Source organism: Sapajus apella, unplaced genomic scaffold, assembly GCF_009761245.1.
Source record: "Sapajus apella isolate SASKATOON/1434 unplaced genomic scaffold, GSC_monkey_1.0 scaffold132, whole genome shotgun sequence".
NCBI lineage: Eukaryota > Metazoa > Chordata > Mammalia > Primates > Cebidae > Sapajus > Sapajus apella.
In genome coordinates this window covers 873,722-881,483 of record NW_022437072.1, presented here as the reverse complement: position 1 = coordinate 881,483, position 7,762 = coordinate 873,722, and positions in this window count along the sequence as shown.

Sequence of the window (7,762 nt, the reverse complement as noted above, 5' to 3'; positions counted from 1 at the left end):
TCAGACGTGGAATGCGGATCCATTCCTTCCCATCTGGGGTTTTTTGCGTTTGGGAAGTAATGCTCCAGCTCTTTTGAAAGCTGAGGTAGGGTGATCATGCGCCGCCAGCTGGGAGAAAGAAGGTCCTGGCTCCATCTCTTTCGAAATCTCTGCTGATGTTTGAAGCATGTCAAAAATCCCAGTGTTCACTTGTTGCCCCCATAATTCCAGTTTAACTTTGAATGCAGCCCCTTCATCTGCTGACCTGAGCACAGTGGCTGTTTTCCCCTGAAGTGGCAGATTGAGTTTAGTAAGCAGGTCGAACGTGTCACACAAGTAAGCAAGTTTTGTGATCTATTCTGTGTCACTGAAATGTGCTGCCAGTGGAGATTGTTTTTCTAAAAGATATCTCTGGAGTGGCTCTCATAACCCAGAAACTCTGTCCAGTGGCTGACCTTTAGAAAGCCATCTCACTTCTGTGTATAAGAAGAGATGCTTGTGTTCCTCATCCATCTCACAGAGCCACGTGAGCAGATGTGAGTTAAGGGCATGTACTTTAATGTGGTTGATAATTTTAATGACATCCTGCAAAGCATGGTTAAGTTCGGATGACACTGTTTTGGCTAGCCAGCATTTCTCTATGGGAAGACGCAGTGCGTAGAATCACATTCAGAAGTGACCTCTTTGATCTGAGTAGTGAAACCAGAAAGCCATCCAGTTGTGGCAGCCCTCCGTCCATGCATATTCCAACACAAAGCAACCAGTTCAGTTTTCCTGATACGTAATCATTCAAAGACTTGAATGGTTCTGGTGGTGTTGGTTGGCAACAGAAGTAAACACAACATATCTTCATTCACATGCTCCTGAGAAACTATATGGCACAAAAATAAGCATTACTGCCTTGTTGTCAACATTGATAGTCTCCTCAACTTGGATTGCACACCACAGTGACTCATTAATCCTCTCTAAATGTTGTGCCTCAATGTCCTCTGCTACTTCATCAATTCTAGATATGGTGCTGGCTGAAAGAGAAACACATGCCACCCTTTGAACTACAGCCTCTCCTAAAAGTTCAGGACAAAGGTCTTAGCAGCAGCAGAATCAACTCTTCACCAACAGTTAAAGGACTTCTTAGCTTTAGCAATACAGTTAGCCACTAAGAATGATGCTGTCAGTGCAGACACATTTGACGAAGTGGTGACCTTCAATAACTGCTCCTGTTCTTCATGTTCACGTTATGTTTCTTTTGAAAAACTCCAAAGTTTGGCCTTTTAATGCAAGGTGCTTGGTCTCCATGTGGTGAAGAAGTTGTGAAAGTTCCATGGCTTAACTGGGTAGCTGGTCACCACATATTATACTAAGCAGGCTTGGAGAATGTGAATCACCTCCTGGAATGAACCTGTAATTTAAGCAGGACCCTTGGTATCTTCTTTTAAATGTAGCTTTCTTTTTGTTGGCAGTCTTAGAGTCTTCTGCTGTCTCATCATTGGTTCTTCCCTCCTTTTCGAAGCAGCTCTCCAGTTTATTACTCACTGTGGCTACGGTTAGCTTCTGGGCTTACTAAAACTGTGACTGAGACAAATGCACAGTGTGGAAACAGGCATGGATGGAAGTGGTAAATAAAATAATGGATGTGTCATGTGCAATCTCAAATGTGTCTAATTCTGACTTAAAGCACCAGATGCAGCTTAATTGTCACTTGCCACTCACTGATATGGTTTTGATATGAATCTGCGGGCAATTGATATGTAATGGTCTCTGCGCAGTGAAACCTCTCTGCTAATGTTAGTCTGTGTTTGCAGGTGCTCCTCAGCGGTTGCATCAGCACTGCCGTTGCAGGTGCTCCTCAGCGGTTGCATCAGCACTGCTGCTCCAACTCAGATCATCAGGCATTAGATTCTCATCAGGAGCATGCAGCCTAGATCTCTGGCATATGCAGTTCACAGTAGGGTTCATGCTCCCATGAGAATCTAATGCCTGCTGCTGATCTGACAGGAGGTGGAATTCAGCAAGTGATGCTTGCTCACCTCTTGCTGTGCTGCCTGGTTCTGTGGCCCAGGGGGTTGGGGACCCCTGTAAATTCATCATAAAAGGTGTCCCAAGTATTCATTGAAATGTAAATAAAGCTGGAAACTAACTTTGTCTAAACTTGAAGGCTACTACTCTGACCTAGGCTTTTGATTCTTTCTGTTTTAAATTCTGCTAACCAGAGTCTTCTCTTCCTACATGCTGTCAGATTTAAAATTAATGGGCCCCTTATTCATAAACACTTATAAAAATATTGAATTTCTCTTTCAGGAGAAGCTTGGAAGTGCCCGGCATATTAGGGGATGCGAATGAGATCAATTTGTATCATACTAAGCAGCTCAGAACCTGTTTTTTGGTTTTCCTTTCCTTTTTTAAATTAAGTGAAAATGACAAGTGGAAAGTATTTCTTCATCTGTCTTACGAGACATATTTTTCTCTTTTTCTTTCCCTTCTTACCTCACTTGCCTTCCTTTCAGCACCCCTGATGTCTGCCTGCAACTCCAGAGCTTGTCCCAACCCCCAGGCCCAAACGCATTCCCTGGGGCTCAGATTGAGAATTGGTGAAACGGTGGGGAGTGGAATGTCAACGGGAACACAGTTTTGGAACCCACCTCTGTTGGGTACATGAGCACTTCTTTTCTTACTGGAGAGAGAAAAAACAGATTTTTTAAAGAATAAGAGTATTTTTTGCAGTGCGCCAGCTGCTAAGTGTCAGCCAAAGTCTCCCAGTAGTTATCAATATTGTTCACAGCATGTGCGGTTTTAGGCATATTGTGCTATCTTGAGGAATTCACTAGTGTTTCAAAATTACCTCATTTTTATCATTTTAAATATTTGTAAAGTCTCGACTTGTAAGATAGGAGAAACATAGTTTTTTAAGCATACTGTATGAATGGAGAACACGGAGAAAGGCGCATTTATATCAGTTTCCCAAAGTTGTGTAGATAAATGTTAAGTTTATTCTAACATTTCATAAATATTATTGGATTTTATATCATCTCAGTGGAGTCAATTATTTCCACTTGCTACTGCAGAAGAAAAAACCCTAAATACCTCTCTCAACTCAACAGAATTGAATAACCCTTTTTGTGTAACGTAAATGTTCAGAAACTTTGGTATTCATTTTCATCTCTGTTTGGCATCATACAGGTACAATCCAAGTAGCTCTTCTGTTTTCTGATGGGAAGTTAAAAAATTTCATAAGAATTGTGTGTGAGTGGGTGTGGTGGCTCAAGCCTGTCATCCCAGCACTTTGGGAGGCTGAGGTGGGTGGATCCAAGGTCAGGAGTTTGAGACCAGCCTGGTCTGACCAACATGGTGAAACCCTGTCTCTACCAAAATACAAAAATCAGCTGGGCTTGGTGGCACGTGCCTGTAATCCCAGCTACTCAGGAGGCTGAGGCAGGAGAATCGCTTGAACCTGGGAATCGGAGGTTGCAGTGAGCGCGATGCCGCCATTGCACTCCAGCCTGGGTGACAGAGCCAGACTCTGTCTCAAAAAAAAAAAAAAAAAAGAATTGTGTAGGGTGAACATTGAGTGTGCATGTCCCAGGCATAGTGTAAATATTTTATGTTTCATCTCATTTTATTCCTTACAACAGTATATGAGGTATTAGAATTCTCATTTTACATATGAGGAAATGAAGCAAAACTTCATCAGTGGATTATCCAAGTCACACAGCAAGAAAGTGGCAAAAAAGATTGGCCAGGATAGAATTTTACCCAGGCCAATCTATCCCTAAAACTCTTACCGTTTTTAGTTTTTAAGATCAATGATTGTCTGTATGTAATTTGTGACTTTCTGAAACTCCACCAGCCTATATGCATGAGGATTAGGGCAGTGAGTGTAACTAGACAGGTCACACTGGCTACGTCTGTGGAAGGCTTTGGTACCGAGGAAGAGGCTTTGGAATTGGACACAGAATCCTAATGATCAAATAAGCCTCAATGAAATAAACTAAAAAATGAAGTATCAGGCCAGCACCAAGCATTTGGTTTTTGTACAGTTTTTTTTTTTTTTTTTAAGTATAAATACATTTAGAATTTTTGAAGCTTTAAGAAAATAGTTAAGTCAAGATGCATTCTTGGACTAGGGGCAAATTTTCTGGCCATGGAATTACTACCATGGATTCAAATAAAGGTAGAGTTCCCTGTTATAAAAGTAATACTTGTCCATTAGAAAAAGTTCAAAATTGTAGAAAATATAAAAAACGTTTTTCCATTGTCCCAGTTCCTAAAGACCGCTCTTCATATATTTTGGTTATTCCATAAATTTTAAAATTAAAGAATTATTTGGAAATTAGCTGGACTCATTTTTAAGATGAGAAAACTGAGGGTTGAGAATGCTTACGTGCCTCACCATGGGACACTGAAGACTAAAAACAGGTCTTCACTTTGATCACGATGAGGGACTTTTGTTGCAATTACTCCCTCTAAACGACTCAAGTCATCTGTTTCATCTGTAGACTTCACATGCAAATGATTATCCCAGAGAATAGCACTTGAAATGGCTTGCTTCACACTACATGAATTCATGTTTTAAAAATTCTTAGTTAAGTTTTAATTAGTGCCATGACTCAAAAGGACTACATTAAGCAAAGTCTAGTGTGAGTCTTTTCTATTTATGGAACTATGAGTAATTGGAATAAGTGGGTTTGGCTAAGCAAGATCAGGTTTTGGGGTGGAAGTAAGCTTATCAAAGAATACAAGGCGATTGCCTTGGTACCATGGGAAGTGTGGTTTACATAGTCCTGGGTGCTGCGGCAAACACTTCCATCAATGCCCAAGGAGCTTTTGGACTGGAACCTGGGCAGATGGCACCTGGGAGCTCATTTGTCTTGCTCCCCTTCCCTAATCAGCTTCTTCTTCCATCTTTCTCACTGTCTTTTCTTGGAATCTCCATAGTTAGAACACAGAAATAACCGCTGCAGTGCTGTCAGGTTGAAACATATTCCCCATTGATTGGCTACCTCTTGCACTGGACACAGCTGTATAGCTTCTTTTTGCCCGTGGACCCAATGCCAGCAGCATCCTCCTAATCTCACTTTCGAGTTTATTTTGCAAACAAAGATTGGAAGAAGACATTGCTCTTTGTTTCCAATTCCATTTTATAGCTGATAATTTTTACTCATAATTGTTGGATCCCTTATCTAAGGATTAAAAAGTAATTTCCTAAGCTCTACTCACAATCTTGTATAACTGTAAAGGTTTTACTGATTTTTTTGTAAAGGCAGAGATAGATGAATAAAAATAAGGATTTTTACAAACTGTGCAAACATGGATAAATTACTTAACGTTGAGTCAAGAGGATCAATGTTCTCACCTGAATCACAGGAGTAATAATCGCCCCTGACTCACTAGATTGTTGTGGGGATGGAATGAAGGGCATTAGGTAAAGCAATTAGCGCCTTGCTAAAAGTAGTGAGTGCTCAACAGAAGGTAGCTATTATTATAATTGCTTTATATGAGATTCTGATTCAGTAGGTCAGGGGTGGAGGCTGAGAACCAGTACCTTGGGTGATTCTGAAGCAACCCATTTCTGCTCTAGGCATTATTCCCTATCTTTTAAATATTAATAAAACAAGATTCATAGATTCAAGTATGATTGTGGTTATACTTTTCATAGCCAGTGATTCAGAAAACACATAATGTCAAAGATGCTCTGAATTGATTAATGCTTTGAAATAAACTTGAATCTTTCAGTTCAGCATAATAGTTATGTTTGAAAATAGTAGTAGGTATATGTCATGGATATTATGTATTTAGCCCAAAGACAATGTCCATTTGGTATTTAAAATCTATTTTAATAACATATTAAAAGATTCCTTTGGGCCCTGTGTCTGCCAAGTCAGAAGTCAGACTCCTTCCTTCCCAAAGGATTTGGGAAGATCCTTTGACAGATGCTTTGTAATATATATATATTTGGTGTAAAGTTAATAGATATTTACCCAAGAGAAATGAAAACATATGTCCACAGAGAAACCAGGACCTGAATGTTTGCAGCAGCTTTATTCGTAAGGGCCCCAAATTTGAAAGAACACAAATGTCCATTAACTGGTGAACAGATAAACAAATTGTGCCACAAGCATTTAATGGATAATAGTAATAAAAAGAAATAAAAATTGAGACAATACAGATAAATCTCAAAGACATTTACTAAGTAAAAGAAGTAAACACAAGCCATAAAAAGGAACAAAATAATGTCTTTTGCAGCAACTTGGATGGAGCACAAAGCCATTATCTAAGTGAAGTAACACAGGAGTAGGAAAACCAAACACGGTATGTTCTCACTTGTAAGTGGGAGCCAAGCTGTGAGTAAGCAAAGGTATAGAGTGATATAATCAGCTTTGGGGTTTCAGAGCGGGGAGAGTGGTGAGGGTAAGAACAAAAAAGCTACACATTGGGTACAATGTACACTGCTCAGGTGACAGGTGCACTAAAATCTCAGAATTCACCACTATATGATTCATCCACCACCTGTACCTAAAAGGCTGCCAAAATAAAAATTTAAAAAAGACGCAAACACAAAATCTTACATATTATGTAACTCCATTTATATAACATGCTGGAATAAAAACAGCAGAGGAATAATCAGATCAGTGGCTTTCAGGGGCTGGGGTTGGGTAAGGGGACTCCCTACACAGAAGCCCAAGGGAAACTTTTGAAATGATCAGATCATCCCATTTGTTTTTGGTGATAGTTACGGGACTGTACACATTTCCTAAACCTCATTGTACTGTATAATTAAAGATGTGAATTTTACTGTTTGTAAATTATATCTCAGTAAACCTGGCTAAAAAACTAAATTAAAAAACCCAACTAAAGCAAATGAAAAAATTCTGAGTGGCTATATCCCTATGTAGAAATGTATTTTATTTTTAAAATATAAAATATATATAAATATATAAAATATATTAAATATTGAATGTATATAATAAATATAATTATGTAAATTATATAAATATAATTTAATATATATTAAATATATAAAAATCTATATATTTTACATTCAAACTATATAATATATTTTAATATATCTATATGTTTTCTTTTTAGCTAGATTTCTTCATTCTATTATTTCAGTATATAATCTATATTGATACATTAGATCAAATTCATTCATTTTAAATTGCTATATGGTATTTTATTGCATTTATATGCTATTAACATACGATGTGTAGTATTTAAGTTACCACAGTTTATTTAGCTACATCCTTATAGACAGATATTTGAATTGTATCTAAATTTTCCCATTACAGTACCACAGTGAACAGACAAATTCGTATCTTTTTGTGCATGTATGCAAGCATTTCTTTAAGGTTATAAACCTAAAAGTAAATCCTTGAGCCAAAAGTATGTGAATCTTCAACTTCAGTATTGGCAACTTACTGTTCAATTACTGTTCAAACTTGTTGACCCATAGTAAGTATTTTCTTCTTTGTGTGTGAGATGAAGTCTCACTCTGTCGCCCAGGCTGGAGTGCAGTGGCGGGATCTTGGCTCACTGCAGCCTCCACCTCCTGGGTTCAGGTGAATCTCCTGCTTCTGCCTTTCTGGTAGCTGGGATTACAGGTGTGTGCCACCATGCCTGACTAATCTTTGTATTTTTTGGTAGAGACAGGGTTTCATCATGTTGGCCAGTCCTGATCTCAAGTTTTCCACCCGCTTCAGGCTTCCAAAGTGTTGGGATTACTTCATTCTCTTCAAATTTTTTCCGTTTCTTTTCTTTTTATACTGTTTCTTTAAGTCACTGGTTC